Source organism: Agelaius phoeniceus, chromosome 15 (genome assembly GCF_051311805.1).
Source record: "Agelaius phoeniceus isolate bAgePho1 chromosome 15, bAgePho1.hap1, whole genome shotgun sequence".
In the NCBI taxonomy this organism is placed as follows: Eukaryota; Metazoa; Chordata; class Aves; order Passeriformes; family Icteridae; genus Agelaius; species Agelaius phoeniceus.
In genome coordinates this window covers 3778143-3795034 of record NC_135279.1, presented here as the reverse complement: position 1 = coordinate 3795034, position 16892 = coordinate 3778143, and the positions used below count along the sequence as shown (strand labels likewise).

General features: G+C 49.1%; 1 long non-coding RNA gene across 2 annotated transcripts in view; it reads right to left on the bottom strand.

The window, feature by feature from the left end:
* Window positions 1-4015: 4015 nt before the first annotated feature.
* Window positions 4016-16892, bottom strand: part of LOC143695271 (uncharacterized) — a 39194-nt gene continuing 26317 nt past the window's right edge. For both annotated transcript variants that reach the window (XR_013184372.1, XR_013184373.1), the window contains exon 3: window positions 4016-5294. This is a non-coding gene — a long non-coding RNA (uncharacterized LOC143695271). The remainder of the gene's footprint in view (window positions 5295-16892) is intronic.

Below are 16892 nucleotides of genomic sequence, written 5' to 3'. Positions count from 1 at the left end.
ATCTGTCTTTTCAGCCAAGTTGCTTGAGTTTGCTTCTTTTCTCTTTAGGAATTAAGCAAACAAGTAATTACATGGGCAGAAATAAAATTAGAAATAAAAAAGAGTATGAGAGGAAACCCCTCCAGTGGACTGGTGGAAGTTGAGGCAAGCAATGGCTGTAAAGAGGCACCTGCCTCACACAGCCAGGGCTCCCAAGTCAGAGGTTGGTCAATTAGAGCTTTACCAGCAGCAGATTGACTTAAAAATATGCAAACCAGCTGGCCCTGATACTTCTGTTTTCTTTGTGTAGCCAGTGCTGACAAACACCAGCCATTTTTACATAGCCTTGGGAAAGCTCTTGTTCTGGAAATCATTAGTTGATGCAATTATAGTTTTCTCTGTTGAATGTCACATGTGCAGAGGTCATTGCTGGAGATAGGAAAGAGGCTTCTGTTTCCAGAAGAGGCATGAAGATGAGCCACTTTTGGCTGGAATACAAAATATTGCTCTCCACTGGCAGAACACGTGTCCTCCCACGCATCACCTGCTCTGACTGCCTGCTTTGCTGTGGCCCCTCTCCCATGGCCTCATGTCCTCTCACCAGGGTTCACACTGGGACTCCAAGTGAGAAATGTGATGCTGTTGGTAAAAGCTGCCTGCATGGTTTATCTGCAGGCCTGGGAGGTGTGAAAGGCACCTCTGCCCCAGGGACCCAAGCGCCAAACACCAGCCTGGGAATGAGCAGGTCCCCTGTGAGACTGGGACTGTGGCAGCCCAGGCTGGGGCTGGAGGGTGAGTGGGTAACTACACCAGCTGTGGGTTAAAATGACCAAAAAATCAGGACAAAGGTCCTGCTCTAGAAAAACATCAAGATCAACCAAGCGAAGACAAAAGTGTCATGAGCAACCCTTGGGATTCTGTTGCTCCAGGGATGGGCAGATGAGCACCTGGCTGGACTCCAGGCTCAGAGCAGAGTGCCAAACCCTCTCCCCATGGAGAACAGGTGAAGCCCAAGCCCAACAGCCAAGGAAGCACAGAGCAGATACAGCTGCTCCAAAAGTTTTGTCTGGTGCAACGCTTGAAATCTGGTGCTGGCTCATTCCTTGGTGGCGTAACCCACCAGGGCAAAACTCCTTTTTTCCTCTCATTTAGTACTGCCAGTGCATCACAAACCAGGTAAATTCTTCCTGAACAGAGCAATTCAAACAAGCTGTGCCTAATAGTCCATCTATCTCGTTGCTATTTATTTTGGCATCTTTGCCTGTTTCAAATCCCACTTAAAGCTGTCTAACAACCAAGATTACGCCACTCACAACTGCCACACAAACATCTCTATTACTGTATGTACACTGGAAAAATGACTTTTTTTCCCTCCTCCCTTTTGCTAATACAACACTGGCAGCAAATCACACAGAGGGAAGAGGGAAGGGTGAGATGATAATTATGCTGTGTGAGTCCAAAGTGTGACACCAACATCTCCTGCTGGCATTAGACACTGTGGAGACCTGTGTGGGCTTGTAGCACACAGGCACACTGAGAAGGATCCACAGGTGTCCAGTTTAATAGCAGTCTCTCTGCACTGCCATCCAATTCTCCTCCAAATAATCAGTCAGGCTTGGCTGGTGTCAGGCAAAACACACATCACCTGTAACACCAGGCCCTGCTGAGAGCAGCTCTGGAGGCTCCCAGCCTTCCTGTGCAAGGGCAGGATCTGATCTACAAACAAAATGTCCAAAAGGATTTTGACAAAGTGACATTTAAACAATGGTTGAAAATTCATCCAGCCCAGGGCGCTTGGCTGCTGCAGCTCTCTGCCTCTTTCCAGCCTCCTGGATGCACACACAAAGGTACCCCAAATCTCCAAAAAGAACAAAATCTAGGGCTGGGATCTGTGTCAGTTCAGTTGACATATGTCAGTGAAAGCATCTCCTTTCAAGCATCCCTCTCCTGCTTCACACACCCCTTCCCAGGAGCTCCCCCAGCTCTGCAGATTTCCACAGGAAAAGCTGCTTTGTGAGACAGATTTTTCTACAGAAATGCTTCAATTTTTATGAAGAAAATGACTTTTTATTTTATACAGAATTTTATACAGAAAATGACTTTTCCTGAAATTTCTGATTTTCTTCTTCAGAAATTTGTTGCCAACAATTTTTCCCCCATTGGTTATCTATTTCAAGGTTATTTTGCCATATATTTCACCAATCCTATAAAATAAAATATTTAGTTTAGATCTAGTTTAAAATACATAACGTTAGAAAACAAGACAACCATCCCAGTTTTATTACAGTGGTTCTTTTGAGTCAACCAAAAGTGTTCAGGATTTATCTTTTCAGGGATGTCCCAAGAATTTAGAAAATGGAACATTTCCTGCCATTTTCACACCAAACACACCTGGACATCCCAGAGCTAGTGCTAGAAGGTGCTCCAGCTCCACCACAGCACCATTCTCATGCCTGCTCTGTTTCTAAACGTTTCATGGGGCTCCTCAACGTGCTCTGCACAGGAGGCAGCACTTGGAGCACTCTCAGTCTGTGCCCAGCATTTCATGAGCTTCCACCCAAGAAGGTGGCACAATGGGATAATCCTGAACCATGTGCATGGCTCCAGATTTGTGCTTTGTTTGCATTTCAAGACCCTTCAAGCAAACATTAGCTGAGAGGAAAAACAGATGGTGCAATTAAAACCCCAAATTCTCCACAACAGGATGCCCTGACAAAGCTCTCAAACCTTCCCTGAAAGGCTGCGTGGGGAGGCTGGAGCAAGCAGGCTTTGCTGTCTCTGTGCTGTGCAAGAAATCAGGTAAAGAACCATTCCTAAGGCTCTGACAGTTTCCTTAAGGCAGACAATCTGAGTCCCAGAAAATCAAGGCAGAAAGGCCCAAAATGCCCATCCAGAGCCTCACAGAGCATCAGTCAGGGACCAGCACTTTTCTCTGTGCAGGGGAGGCAAAAAGCTGAGAGAAACAGCTCTGGAGGCAAGAGAATGGAGATCTCTGAGAGGGAAACATGGGCTCAGTTGCTCAGGGATGCAGTGGGAGAGGATTCCACCTCTGCACACCAGTGAGCACTCAGGGGAAGAGCCTCCCCTCCACACCAGCAGCTCTTCCCTGGGGGAGCCCAGGGGCCCCTGAAGAGCTGCAGGAATTCTTGGGGAAGTGCTCAGAGCTGCACCTGGAGCGCACACAGCAGCTGGAGAGGAGCAGAGGGTGCTGTCAAGGGGCAGGGAATTGTCCTCCCCAAGAACTCACCCTCACCACAGGGCTGGCCAGGGCCTTGTCAGTGGCATTCTCACTTGGGGGCCAAGTTAAATTGCTCTGATTTTTTCTGAAGAGCTCCACAGAGGCTTTCAAATGTGATTTTAGTTACCAGTCATATTCAAGAGCCATTCATCTCCCAGCTTGTGCCACCAGCATCTGGCCCATAGCATACAACACTCTGCTTTCTCAGGATATGTGAACCTGGCTCAAAAAACCCCAAAACAGCCAAGCAAGGTCTTGGCAGCTTTGTCTTTCCTGACAGGACAAGCCCAGGCCCTCAGGAGCCAGCATGTGGCTCACAGCACACCCAGGGCTCCTTTTTCCCTTTAAAAAGCTTCAGCCTTTTTGTGTCTCGACTTGCTCAATTTGCTTTGTGGGTTTGTTCCACCTGAAGGCACCAGAGCAATTCTCTCGTCGTGCTCCCATCAGTTTGGTGTGAAATGCAGGAGGAAGTGTTCTTTGCTCCAGACTAGCAGAGCACAAGCCACCTTCTCAGTGTCACAGCAGGCATGGCAGAAGGTCAGGACATTTGAGACTCCTCCACACTCCCAGAGACAAGAAATAAATGTCACAAAGTCCCCCTGCCTGCCAAATCCAGGCAGAGGCTGCCAGGAAGAGGCGGCCTGAACTTCATAGTCAGAACCTGCACACTCATTTCCCTGGCACAGGCAGGGCTTGGGGTGCAGAGGGTTAGGAGGGAGCTCTGCACCTCCTGGAGAAGCCAGGAACCACATCCTCCCAGTGCAGCCTCCAGAAGCATGGAAAACCCTTGCTGCATTTCCCAATAGAGCCCATCTCTTCCAGGCACTGACACCAGCGTTTGATGAGCTGCATGTGACTCTGACATCCTCAAAAACCACCAGGGGTCCTTGGGAATCCCTGGTTGGGAAGGGAAATTGGGAATAAGGAGCACTCATTTCCACTGCATTCTGCAGTGCTGTCACCAGCAGAGAACGTGCCAAGAGTTTGGTCATATTTCAAGGAATGTTTCTGCCCTGATTCCCAAAGGAACAATTAGCTTTCCTCTAGAAAGTGAAGTAGCCCCAGTGGTCACAGCTCTGCTGCTGCAGAAATAATTTTATCCTGTGTTAGCTCTAGATGTGTCTGAATCCCTGCCCAAAAGCACTGTTATCCCAGCTGGACAAACATCCTTCTCTCTGCAAGCCCCTCTGGATCTTCAAACATACTGAGACCATTTAAAATCACCCCAGGGAGATGTTGAGACTTTTCCTCAATTTATTACTGAGCCCCAGATGCTCTCTACTTCCCCCACTCTTAGCACCCACCAGAAACACTGCAGCAAATGCTGTGGCCCACCCTCAGGAGCTCTTTTTTTTCTGTGCAATTCCCTATTTCCCTCCCCCAGGCAGGATCCATAGGGACACTGCACCCCTCATGTCCCGACACACAGAACAAATCCCAACTTTGCAGTGACTGTCCCAGGCTGTGGGAGGGGCAGCTTTTTTAGTTTTCCCAGCTGAAGATGTTTGTTTTATTTCCATAAGAGGTTTCAAGAAGGGCATTTCTCAAAAAGCTCTCTCTCCCACAAAAATCCAGCCTGCTCCTTGCTTTTATCTCTGTAAGAAGGAAAGAAGACCTGCTCCCACAACCACTGTGCTTACTTGCTTTCAAGTCCACAGAATCAGGGGACATAGGCCTGCATCCAACACCAGTGCTTTGCAAGAGCCATTTCCAAGTCATCTGCTCCAGTACCTTATTCCAAAGTATGTTTGGTTCCTTTTTCTTTTTTTTTTTTTCTTTTTTGTGGGGGCTTGGAGTAAAGAGGTTTTCAAAATATGCCCATGAATCCCTGTGGAGGAAGGCTGCACAGCAGGTTGTTCAGCTGCCTTACAGGAGCTGTAATCGAAGGTGTAGGAGAACAGAGCCAGAATTAGGATCCTGAAGCCAAGGAACAGCAGATCCCCGTGGCTTTGCTGCCTCAGTCTCTGCAAAACTTCCCAGCCCACCTCGTTCTGTGCTGTGGCAAGTGGTGTTTTCCATGACGCTGCTGCAGGAATTCTCCAGCTCAGGCCAGCTCTGCACACAGGAGACCTCGTGCCTGTAAGCAGAGAACTGGGGTGAGAAAAACAGGGTAAAGTGCTCCAAGGCAAGGGCTGGAGCATCACAGACCCCCTAACCTGGCCCAGGGGGACCCCAGGGTTCCTGTGCTCAGCCCCCACGGTGGGAAATAGGCAGGGAATTGATGCTGAACATTGATGGGCCCCCGAGCACCTGCTCTGCACAGCATCTGTGCACGGACTTCATGCTCAGGATCCTTGGCTCATTTAAAAAAAAAAAGCAGTTTAAAAAATTCACTTTTCACAAGACAACTAAAGACTTGACATGCAAGTCTCTATTACTGCAGGAAGTACTCAAGGTAAAAAACAAAAACACAAACTAAAGAGAGAAACAAAATGTACAAAGAAAACTACAGCAAAGCTTTCATTTTTCTTCCTTTTATTTTTTTTTTAAAACAAAAACTCCTTCTCTTCCTCATGTGTTTTGGACAGCAACTTGCTGATCCTCTAGAAGCCAGGAAAGGTCCCATCAGCAAGGGTAAGGAGCTCATCAAATCTGCATTTTCATTCTACCTCTGGACTATCAAACTCCCAAATTAGGCATATTCCCAGCAACACACTGTGACAAATGTGTCACCCACACCTCAGCTCAGCCCAGGAGCAGACGGCTGCCCTGAGAAAACTGTGCCAGACCCCCTAAAAAAAACAAAACAAGGAAAAAAAACGCCAAGAGGAAAATGTAATTTTGCAGCTGGGAATCTTGACTATCTCCCAAAGTAGCATTAATCTACCTCACCTTCCTAAGCTTCACCAGGAAATAGCTGCAAGGAAGGGGTGGAGGAGGAAAGAACCACTTATGAAGCATCAGCTGCAGTCTAATTAGAGCTATTAGCAAGCTCTTAGTGGTGTTTATTAGCCCTCACCCAGCGTTGCTGAATGAAGCAATCCTGACATCAGCCTTCTGGCTTGGAGAGCCACGCTCCAACCCCAGCTCCAGGAAGAGAAGGGTCCAGAAAGGCCAGGCTGGTTTCAATCACAGCTGCAGCTCAGGCCTTGTTTTGATCCCATAGAAACCAAGGTCCCAGATAGGGGAACCCACCCTGCTTAGGGCAGGAATGAGATGGCCCAGTCAGATAGGTTCTATCGTGATATCTCTCTGAGCTAGAGGTTTCCTGCTCTGATTTATAGCTTCTGAGTCATTTTGAGTTGACAGCATCATTCTGCCTTTGCTCTTCGGAGAGCCGGGGACTGCCAGCCACCGCCCCGGGGATGGGGACAAGATGCTGTCAGAAGACAAAGCACAAGCCCTGAGCCCAGCTCAGGACAAGCTGGCCATGAGTTGGACAGGATTAAAATAAGATTTACATCTTCAGTTGTGCAAAACATTCATCACTGGCTGCTGTTGGATGTCCTCAGCCTGCAAACAGTTTGTCTGACATGAGGTGTTTCTTAAACATGTCATGCCTTTCAAAGGACATGCAGCCAAAAGCTGCATGCCTCAAGCAGGGCTAATCTCCCTGGAGTCTCTTATAGTAGCATATTTCAAGGCTGTATATCATACAGAAGGGACATTTAAAAATATACAAATGTATGTTGTAAATCACAGCCTTTTCCTGGGAAGGAGCAGGAGGAAGAAACCAGCAATCACTCAATGTTGAAGAAATTTATATGGAGGTATCTTAGCTCTGGGCTTACCACAGCTAGCAATCATTGCTTCAGCAGGGCCAAAAACACATAATCAGAGCACCACAATAAATGAAAGCACTTGGGAAACTCAAAACATACTTAAGGGAACACTGAACTCCCATATATCTTTCTCAAGCACGTGTATAGTCAGGTAAAATCTTCCATATTCCTGTGATGGAAAAGCTGCCTTGTTTTTGTGGTGTAGCTAGCACAGTTCACAGTCTTTACAACTATTTCCTTTGCAGATAAGCAGGTTTCTACCATCTCAGCAGATGGGTCTGTCAGAGGTGCTGCTGAAGGAGGAAACCAAACAGAAAGTCTGAACTCCTGGGGCTGAGTGCCAGATCAGTACCTGAAAAACTGAGCTGTCTTCCCTGACTCATCCCCAGGGTGTGTGACAACCAACTGCTGTGGTCACAAGGTTTTGAAAGACAAACATGCATCTTTCCAGGGTTGTGGCCACACAGAATTGCTCCTACAATGCTTTTCAGGACAGTGTTGATGGAAGCAGCCTCTGGAACCCAGCTGATGTGACCCCCAGCTCTGCAGGGTGTTGCCAAACCACGCCTTGGCCAGCCAGCCCCACAAAACCTGCAATGTCACCAGCACAAGCTCCCCTCTTGATGAGCAAACACTGCACACAACAAAGGTGCTGCTGCTGTCACAGCCACCTACAAGCAGCTGCTGCAGGGGTTCTTTTGGAAGAGAAAATGTGATGAAAAGAAACTCTGATTTCATCTCTGCCACATCTCAAACTCGTGGCTTCCAAAAACCAGTCGCGTTCAGCAGAGGAATTCTGCAACCATGCTTTGCTCTCAGAGTCAGCATTTCCCTGCACACCCTCCAGCCTCACAGGTGTCACACATCAGGCCATGGTGCTGGAAGGTGGATTTTGGCAGCCCTACCAAGTCAGCCTCAAACTCACAGGAGGGAGAAGCTGCTACCCTGCTCCTGATCCATGACCCTTCTGCTGATCCCCCCTGAGCATCTTGGAGGGGAGATGCCAAATTCCCCTTTCCAGGACCAAATATCACTGAGATGCTGGGGAGGGTGAGCCTCCAGGATGGAATGTGAGGTACCCAGGAGGAAAATTTGATCCTCCAGCACCTTGGGTATCAGACCACATCATCCCATCCAGCTCTGGCACAGCAGCTCTCTGCTGCTGCCTCTGCAGCCCTGTGTCGACACCCTGCCCTGCAAGGAATCACTGCTCAGGCTCAGGGATGCCTGCAGGTAAAGATGTGAAATGTGAGTAAAGAAAGCAGTTTGTGCAGAAAAGTAATGACCCCTTTGGGATCTTCCCAGTTTATACACAATTACATCAAGCAGCTAAAATGAACGCGTGCTTGGCAGAGAGGGGAGGCGGAGAATCCACGGGTGTAAAGCCCTGCAGCTCCCAGGAGCAGTAAAGGATGTGAAGCAGAGCTGACATTTGAGGATGCAGATGATCCTCCAGTTTATGTATGTCAGGACATTTGCTGCTGTGACCTCACACAGCTAAAACTTCCCCTGTCTTCACCTACAGCTGAGCATAGCACAGAGTAACTCCCTGAGCTGCGCCACACGCAGGGGATTCCACTCCTCCATGCCAATTTATAGCCAATTCAGGATTTCAGCAACTATTATTTATCACCAGGGCTCCCTGCTAACCGTCACCACATTGGTGAGAAGTTATTGCAAATGAGTTTCCAAATTAGCAGCTCTGAATTCGTTTCTTTTATGTTGGCTTCAGTTTATGAGGGATGTCAGACAATCACAGGATCCCACTCAGGGTAAATTACCTGGGGATTTTATGCATGATCATTCTGCTAAGCTGCAAAGGCAGCGAGCTCTGCATGCTGCTCACAGTGCCTAAAGCACCAGGGAGGATGAGCCCAACTGCTTCCAAGGGATGATCAGGTTGGAAAGGTGCTTAAAACACCTTGAAAGGATGGATGAGGCTTCCCCATGCAGATTAGAGCATGCCCAGGCCACATACCCCTCTCCCACATCCTGAAATATGATTCCCCTCTCCCTGAATGTATCATTACTGAATGAGAGAGGAAACAAGGATGTGCTCTCCTTCTGCCTGATTTTATTCTCTGAGACAAGAGCTTTTCCACTGAGCAGAAAGCAAACTGGGGCTTGTTTTGTTTAGAAGTGAAGCAATAGCAGGTCTTGACTCCGCAGATTTCTGGCAACAGTCACACCTTGGAAAAACAGTTGTGTTGGCAGGAGAGTGAAAGACTCCTGTGTGCTGGAGCAGCCTTTGGCCTCTGTGGATGTGTCTCCTGATCCCAGACAGATGGAGCACGCCTCTTACCCTGCTGCATTCCGGTGATTCCTGCTCCAGCATCCTTGTGCCAAGTCAGAGCGGCCCCGGCGATGGGGCAGGAGTCAAAGGCACCGGTTCCCACGAAGGGGCCTGGGAACAGGAGCTCGTGCCCAGGCAGCAGGGCCAGAGATGTCAAGGAGTGTCACTGCTCCTTGCAGAGGTGGAGGAACAGAAGGTCCAGGAGGACCAGCTGAGGAGCAGCTTCTCCATCACACCCGTGGCCCCAGTAAAAGTTTTCTCAGGGTGCAGGTGGTCCCTTGCACCAGCCTGAGGCTGTTTTTAAGCTGGAGTCTGAAGGACAAGGGCTGCATGGTGAGCTGAGAGACAAGGCAGAGACACAGGGCAGAAAGACAGGCAATACAGGCCAAAATAGAATTGTCCCTGGCCATGCCCAAAGCTGTAGAAGGACCTCAGCACATGGGAGGAAAGAAGGAACTGTTTGCTCTTCTTGCAAAGTTTTCTGGCTGGAATTCCATTTATGCCATGCAGAACTCTCCTTTGAACTGAGGATGGATTTAGCCTCCAAAACAGGAATGACAGAACTGGAGGAGCTCTGCAATCCTGCTTCTCCCCAGGGCACCAGGGACAGGAGGGAATGTAACAAACTGTGTAGACTGGCCTTCCCAAAACCATGGTGGTGTTGGGACAAGAGCTTTGGCCTTTCTATTTCCCTCTCTTTTGTTCTTTTTTTTTTTCCCCTCTTTCCTTTATTTCTTTTCTTTTTTTTTTTTTTTTTAAGGCATGGGGCCAAATTAAAAAAAACAGTTCTGACCAGCTGCCTTTGGCCTTGCTTTACCAATCCTTCCCTAATGATTCTTCTGGGAACCACAAGCCCCAAATCTACACAACTCTCATGCTCTCTTTCTGCCCTGCAAGATGGACACAGTTGATTTTCACATTAAATTTCCCAGCTTGGAAATGAAGCAGCACAAAAAAGGGCAAGTGAGGTTTCTTTCCAATTCCCCCCAGGTTCAATGTCAGGTCAGGGCAAGGCTTGTGAGGGACCAGAGTAGAACAGCTGCCAAACTGCAGCCCTGAACATCACTCAGGACATGGTGGTGCCCCCAGAAATAGAAGACCTCTGGATAAAAACAAACCACTGGGACCATTTCTCATCTTAATCCTCAGGAGCAAGGACTTTCTAATCTTGGGGACCCTCTTCCACCTCTGTGCCTCTGCTAAGCCCTTTGGTCCCAGCCCAGGGCTGTGCTGCTGGCTGCCCTCCTGATGCACTTTGCCATGCATCCCTGTCTAAGTATACAAAACCAGCTGGGTGGTGAGTCTGGGGACTGGTACACAGAGATGGCTTGAAGTCTCCTTCAGTGGTTTTGCACCTTTGATCTCTAGAATGTGTATTTCAAGCCCAGAAAGGGCTTTTGTGCTGGCCAAGGAAATAACTACTTAAAAGGAAAGAGAGAGAGCTGGCAAGGGATGGGGCAAAAGGATTGTGCTGCAAAGGAAAAAGGCAGCCTACCCCTGTGTCTTGAAATGCCCAAGACATAGTGAGAATTGGCAAAGGTCAGGCTGAATTGGCTCTTGCAGAGGATGACAAGAAAAATAATAAGAGAAGGTTTAGCTGTATAGATCAGAGTAAAAAAAGGAGAGGGGAAATGGAGCTGATGTACAAAGGATGGAGTATAGATTAAAGTTAGACCAAGTGTGGTCCAAAACTAATGCATCCTCTATGTAACACCATGTCATTGTGCAGATGACACAAAAATAGCAGAAGTGAGGAGATGGACATGGAAATGTCACATCCCTCCAGATGGACTCACAGGGCAGCGAGTTCACATCATGGGTACAGCTGGTTCCTGTCCCCCAGCACTGAACACCTGGCACTGAAACCTGCCATGGAAACATTCACCAAGCTTGGAGAAAGGAGAACAGAAAACACAGCACCTCAGCTAAGGAGAGGGAAAAATGCCACTCTCCCAACTACAGCCTGTGAAGGTGCCCCATGCCACATGCCAGGCACAGAGCAAAGTCCAAGGGAAGAAGGATTTGGAGCTACCAGACTGTTTTCCATTGCTCCAAGGGTGCCAGCCAGCCTGATAAGATACAAGTGATAAGATAGAGATATATTCCTCCATAAATGAGAGGAATGGAGATCTAATCTACCTCACCTGCAGCAGAGTGTTTGCTGGAGCACCTTGGCACTTGGTCCCGACAGCGCGGGGGAATGGGGACGTGTCCATGGGCTTGGTGGCAGCTCAGCTCAGCTCCTGCCATGGCCCTGGCAGCCTCTGGGCCAAGCTTGGGACAGATTCTTATGGATGATCCTGCCCCAGACCAGGAGTGGGATCCCAGCACTCATGGGTCTAAAATGTCCCAGGTAAATGGAGATCCAGAAGCAGAAGTCTTGGAGCATCACTGTGGCTTCACAACTTGTGACCAGTTTCAGTGCCAGCCAAAAAACTTCAGGAACATCTCATTCCCTTCATCTCTTGCCTGCCTGTGGCACACATGTAAGGACTAATTTTCCTGCCCATGACTGAAGTTGCCATCTGATTTCCAGACATTTCTAGGAAAACATGCAGCTCTGTGAGCAGAGAGCGGAGCCTGCGCCGTGCCTAATCAGCTATGCTAATCTACTGCTGCCACGCAGAGCCTGCACAAGGCAGCTCCCAGCCTCCTGCTGCAGAGCCCAGCAGCCCTGCTTTGTTTATTTGCAGAGATTTACCTTTGGATTTATCACCCTCTTTCCAAGAAGTTGGCATCCTCCAGCAGGAATTGTCCCCCTGCACCTCCCGGTGCCTCTGCAGGCTTTGGAGATGGATGGAAGCGGGCTGGATCCAGGAGGGCCGCAGGGGAGTGCTGCAACCACCACGGCTCTAACTCAATTTCTGCCCATTTTCTGCTTTGCCTTCACTTCATTATAGATTATTATTTTCTAAACTGAGGCAGAGTAAATTCTGCTTCCAACTGAATTGCCCACAGGCTGGCTCCTCTCCTCCATCCTGCTCATAGCAAGTTCCTTCTCAACGGACCGGCAGCCTTCAGGGAGCAATGCCTCATTTGGGGAGAGTCCTTCATCTTTTAAGGAAAACAGCATTTAATTTCCAGTTGTTACTGGCTGTTTCATGCAACTTTTCCACTGGATAAGAAACGACATCCATGTACAAACTTAAAAGATAGTAATTCCCAGCTTGAATTGGGGTAAGAAGTTGGAAATCTCAATGTATTTTGCAGACAAGGTGTTCAGAGCAGTGGTAGAAAGGGTCATTTCCCATTTCCTGCCTTTTTTACAGCCCTACCTACTTGTTATGCTGCAGATGAGCACTTATGTCTAAATAAGTTGTTTCAAAGCAAAAACTGAACCATTCTCCTTTGAGAAGTGTCAATGCAAGACTTCACAAAGATTTCTAAACATAGATACTTCAAAAGAACAAGTGCAATAAGGAGACTGGTCAAAACGTATCCTCCTTGGCACAGACTGGCAGCTTTGAAGAATTCATGTTTTCTGATGGAAAGATGCTAAATGGAAAATATTCTCTGTTCCCTGGGCAGGCTGCTGTGCTGCAGCAGCCCCAGCTCACCCACCCAGGGTGATCCCATCCCAGCCCAGAGCTGGGAGGTCTCTGGCTGTGGGAGGACAGCCTGACAGCCTTTCCCAGGCCCATCGTGGCTCTCTTCCATTTTCTTCACTACCTGCCTTGCAGTTTGGGTACACACAGCTTGGGACAAGGGCAGTGCAGGATTCTCCAGGATGTAGGACTTGGCTTGACCACCTGGCCAGGAGCCCTTGAAATTACCCTGTCCCTTGGCCCATCCCCTCTAGAACCTAAACTAAATGGGTCTTCCCACCCTCCTGCAAGGCTGCAAAGGTGCCTTTGGGTTCCCTCAAACCCCATTCTCTGCCTGCCCTCGGAAATCCCACACTGCACTCGTGGGAGTCCTGGGCAGGGAATTGTCCCCTGGGCAGAAATCAGTGGTGGAGACATTCCTGCCTTTCCTCAGCAAGTCCAGCTAAATCCCACTAAAACATTTCTGAGCATATTTGTAATGGTTTGAGCAATTCTAGAGCACACCCTGCACACTCCAGCCAGGTTTTAGGGGGAGTGTGCTCTTCTGAGAGAGCTGTTTCCTATTTTTGTCAGCACATTGAACACAGCCTCTAAATTAAAATCTTCTATTTCCAGACTATTTTGATCAACGCTACTTCTTGCAGTTTAAAAGATACAATAAGAATAGATGAGCTCTTACAAATTAAAAGCCTCTCTTGCTTAACAAATTGTCTCTTTGTAATAATTAATTATCTGGAGAGAGATTCCTGCCCTACGCTTTTGGCCTCATTCCAGGCTGTGTAAGGGGTGAAAAAAAAAAAAAAGAGTTTGGTGTTTTTTGCCTCACAATGCTGGCTCTCACACTTCCTGCACAAGGCAGGACCAGTCCAGAGGTGAGTCCATCCTGGGCACAGCATGGCTGTCACCAAGTGCCTGTCACAAGCCTCAGTTTGTGGTTTGCAGGGGAAAGCTCCGGGCACATTTCACTGCCTGTTTTAATTTTTTTTTTTTTTTTTTTTGATAGGTGATCATAATTAGACAGCAGATCTGTTACTCTGGGCAGCTACAACCACTCCCACATTGATGGTTCCTTGAAGCTCATGGTACAGGGGGTTGTGGAGATGTGAAAGCAGTGCAAGGACATGGGGGTGGCTGCTGCTAGCCATGCCTCTTGCCAGGCTCCAACCCCTGATGACTTCAGGGCTTTGTCCAACCTACACTTCCTTAGGAAATTCCTTATGATGAGTAAGTCTAAATTAATCTTAGATTTTGCACTCTAAGCCCCTGGCTGCTGCTTCTCTCAGGGGTACAGAGCTCCTACTCACTTTCCCTGTGGTGAAACTGGAAATATCAGCAGGTTATGACATCTGCTTTGTCAAAATTCCATCGGTCTTTTCTCAGAGGACCTGTTCTGCAGGCCACCACTCGTGTGCTGCTCACCCTCAGAGTTTTCAGCCTCCATCAAGAGGATGGGCATTGTTGGCTTTGCTCACCCTGGTGGATGCTCCAGGGAGACAGGAGGGAAGGCTGGTGCCAGGTAGAATCCAGCCTGGGGCTGTGAGAGCTCCCACCTGCAGCAGAGGACATTCCCACAGTGGTTCAGGGCAGAGAGATCCTCTCCTGCTTTAACCCTGTCCTACCTGACTTGCAGCTGCAGCATCCCACAGCACAGCCCCAGTTTTGACAAAGTTACCAGCAGTGGGACAGGAGATGGAGGTGGCACAGACAAACACCTTGCTGGTGCCGTGCAGCCACACCAGAGTCCAGCTCCCCATCGCACCTGGGGCACCTCAGCCACACCAGTGTCCATCTCCTCATCTCACCTGGAGCATCTCAGCCACACCAATGTCCAGCTCCCCATCTCACCTGGGGCACCTCAGCCCTGCTCAGCCACACCAGTGTCCATCTCCCCATCTCACCTGCCGCACCTCAGCCCTGCTGTGGCTTCCCAGTCCCTCAGCAGCCGCGGTCCCTGCAGGGCTCCCCTGTGCCCCGTCTGCTGGTGCTGGCAGCTCAGCAGGGGCACGGCAGGGTCCCTGCCAGGGTGGCAGCTGGTGGCCAGCAGCCTGCCTGGGCAGTGCCTGCAGCCAGCTCCCTGCCCATGCCCCGTGCTCCTTGCCAGCCCCACGGCGCTCCCGCTGCAGGAGAGCGTTTTGCTAATCCTTCCATCCCTGCCCCGTGCCCAGCAGCACAGCCTCCTGCCAGCTCTGCAGGGAAAGGCTTTGGAAGCACCTGGGGCTCCAGCAAGGAATCCTTCCCTGTGAAGTGGTCAGGGCAGGAGCCACCTTCCAGCCCTGATGGCTCCTAAACCACCTAAACAGCCTCAGAACAGGCCCTTATGTACACAGAGCAGATTTAATTCTCCCCACGCTGGAACCAAACAGTTCAGTCCCTCAGAAACTGGCTGATCTTCCTGACAAAGGGCCAGGAATGTTGGGAGGGGTCTGAGAAGGGTAAAGTGTAAAGTATTCCATTGTCCCACCCTGCTCCTGGACCACAGCTCAGCCTCCTCCACACACACAGAGCAACAGATCTGCACTACCCCAGAAAATTAACCACAAGTTACCCCAGGCCACAGCCTCAGTGGTGTTTGGAGGAGGATGAAACATTTATCTGGAAGACAAGGATGTACACAATTGAATTCTGCACGATTAGTGATAAAGCCCACAAAGATCCACTCATGGGAGCCAGAGCCAGCTGCTCCCTTCCAAGGAAAGCCCCGTGCACCCAGGGTGAGTCACCTCCTGCCAAGGCTCCTGCTCCCCTCCTGCCTTGTGGCTTGGAGGGAACGGCTGTCACCTCCTCCCACGGACCTCAGCTGATCTTTTTCTCTTTATAGTGCACCAGAGAGATGAAAACCCCTGTGCTGGTGTCCACAAGTTGCTCCTCCCTGGCATGGTTCAATCTAGGAACAGTTCTGTTTCTCCTCTGTGAGAAGAGGACCCTCTTTGACCCTGGACACACCAGAAAGCGTGAGCCTTTAGCTCTCTGAAGGAACTCTGTAGTAGTGTGGAGCCAGCAGCACACACTCTAGTACTCATTAGAGCTTGGAGAGCTTTGTATAACACAAACAGACTGACAACCTGGAAATAAACCTCTAACATCCTCATCCTGCACACAGAGAAGCTTAATATATATGTCACAGCCTGTGCCTATAGTCTGACACTATATCACAGCAGATGGGATCCTGCTAAGCATCCTTGGGATCAGCACTGCAGAAAACAAAAGGGTGGGAAAGGCCCCAGCACCCTCTTTCTTTTCCATTACACACATCTCATACAGGAAAGGTGCCTTTGGACAGAGATATTCCTGGAATAGCCAGGATATAAACACAAAATGCCAGAAATATAAACACAAGCAGGATGTTGCACTGGAGCTCAGCCACCTCAGCAAGGGTCTCCCACCACCCTGGGGAGCTGCCCAGTCTGCAGACCTTGCACACCCCCAGATGTTTGACATGTCCTTTCCCTGTAATATTCATTTCCCACAGTGGCTTACACAGTCCCTGCCAGGGAATATCAGAGATTTCTGTCATTAATTGTCCTTTTGTCCAGGATAGGATTTAACTGGAAATTATTTGTTTAAAAAGGAGGAAAATTTATTGGCACATCGAGGAGGTCTCTGTGCTTTATTTGTCTTGTGTATATAATTTACTGTAAATCAAAATATTCAGATGACTGGAGTAAGTTACTGGCCTCTGCCTGCCAGCCAGGAAGTTCAGCAGCCTGTGGTGGGGTCAGTACCTTTCCATGGCTTCTTACTTTTGATTTTTTCCAGAGGAAACAACTCAGCAGAAGTCTATTTCCTAATCCACAATCTTCTACCAGAGTCCACACAAATGTTTCTAAAACCCAAGGGGACACATCACCAGCTCCTCTCAGCCTGCACTGCCTAAAGAGCTGCTCTGCATCCAGATGCTTTGTTTTCTACAAATTTTCTACCCCCTTACCCCTCCTCCTTTGGCTTTTCCCAACTCAGCTCCTGCTGGGGAGAGCAGCACAGATCTGCACCTCTGAGCCCTTCTCGGAGATGAGCTGCCTCCTGTGATTTCCCAAGCTGGCTGCTACCTTCCAGGAAAAGCTTCACCATCTGAGGCTTTCCAGGAGCTCTTGTCTTTGCCAAATCTCACGTTCCTG